Here is a 1,825-nt window from a genome sequence, read left to right as displayed (position 1 = left end):
ATAGATGCTCATCATAAGCTTTTTTTCCTCCTATTCCTATTGATCAGAAGTATCCAGCAGCACCACGCCAGAGTGACTTCCTAAGAGCTATAGAAGGGACAAAATCCGGCAGCCAGTTGCTGGCTCTGAATAACCAGCCCAGTAAGAAGCTAAATTCTTCCATAACATAACATAACAGGGCGGGGTTATGCGCGAGCCGAGTGACGTAGATGCACAAGAGTACTTCGTGCCACAACCATCTATTTTTATAGGTTCTACGGACCGATACCTCCTGCTTCATATGGTAAAAAGGAGTCATAGATATGCCTGTAATTGGAAGGAAGACCGCCATAAAAATCTATGTCGTGTATCGTCTGTAGCGGAACTATGAACGGGAGCTAGCAATCCGGACCGTATTGAAAAGGTTCCTAAGACACATCATGGAAGAGTCAAAATATTCAGAAGCGAAGTCCAAGAATGAAGAAGGGGTAGAATTACTGAATGAATACGAGCTGTGGCTAATACCTGAGGCATAAAAGACGCATTTTCTATGGGATCCCGAAACCACCAGCCACCCTGACCTAATTCATGATGATCCCACCAACTTCCTGGCAAGATGCCTATGGTGAAAAACAACCGACATGTCAAGATCCAAATTCGAATTGGTTCCTGGTCCTGGTCAGAGACCATCATGTTTGCGCCGGCGGTCCAACAAAGAGGCGAAGTAGTGGTGTCTTTGTTTCCATTATGAACGACACACTTCGCCTGCTCCCTCCCCGTGTCCATTAGCACTCCTGTCCAGAGCGAAGAGAAGGCGAAAAAGCACCATCGAAGCTGCATGAGCAGGCTTCTATTGCTACGCAACAATAGAGTAGGCGCCCCACCCACAAAATGTTTGAATGATCGGGTAAAGAGAGAGCTTCTTATATGGGATCCAACACATCCAGCAGAGCGAAGCAGCGTTCCATTCTTTTCGGCGACATCCTTCCGCATTGGCGGCGAGTGGAGTGCCACAATCCCATTCATCATTTTTGATCTACATAACCCAAAGCCCATAGCACTGGCGATATCTCCGGCATAAATGCAAGGAGGATGTATAGCTGATATAGGATCTTGTGGAACTCGATTTGATTCTGCAAGTGGTTCGGTACGAACAAAGAAATTTCGAACAAAAGGATCGGAATTCGCTGATAGGAAAGGAGAGAAAACAAAGCAATGCCAAGAGCTCCGTTAATCTGTTGTTCATCGATAGATGAAGCTCTCTCTTTTTCATCTCATGCCAGATAACAAAAGATTAGTCCTTTTTCCTTCTCGTGAACCACGGGAGCGCCCAATGCCCAGAAGGGCAAAGCTCATTTTCAAAACAGTGTCAAGCGGCGCATTAAAAAGGGCTGGCCCATTAAAAGGATGCTTACTTTGCGAACAAAGTTCAGAATCAACAAGGGTTCTCTAAACGAAGGGACTGTACAACTGGGGCGCAGCCCAACTTTTTTATTGGAGAGATAGAATGGAGTTCTTCACGAAGTTCGAGACAAAGGAAAAAAATCAAAGTTTCTCTATAGCCTCTTCGTTTTGAGACATTATGGCTTTGGGGTCGACCCCGGTAACAAAAAAGGAATCCATAAAAACTTGGGATCCAAGACCATGATAAAATACTACCCTCATGATTAGACCATGTCCCTGAGATTTGATAAAAGAATGTGCATTAGCGGAACGAAAGACCAAGGAAAGGAAGAAGAATGCACCAAAATGCAAGTGCTGCACCAAGCGCTGGTGGTTGTTTCTTGTTGTAAGTGAATGCAACAAAAAGACCCGGAAAAAACAAATAATGAGAAAATTCATTTAC

General features: G+C 44.6%; 1 pseudogene; it reads left to right on the top strand.

Moving 5' to 3' along the window:
- The first annotated feature begins 927 nt into the window (after window positions 1-927).
- Window positions 928-1,266, top strand: LOC123115494 (uncharacterized; annotated as a pseudogene).
- The last annotated feature ends 559 nt before the right edge of the window (window positions 1,267-1,825 follow it).

The sequence above is a fragment of the Triticum aestivum genome, chromosome 5B, assembly GCF_018294505.1.
Source record: "Triticum aestivum cultivar Chinese Spring chromosome 5B, IWGSC CS RefSeq v2.1, whole genome shotgun sequence".
Lineage (NCBI taxonomy): Eukaryota > Viridiplantae > Streptophyta > Magnoliopsida > Poales > Poaceae > Triticum > Triticum aestivum.
The sequence above is the reverse complement of the archived record's forward strand: the minus strand, read 5'-3'. Positions and strand labels throughout refer to the sequence as shown.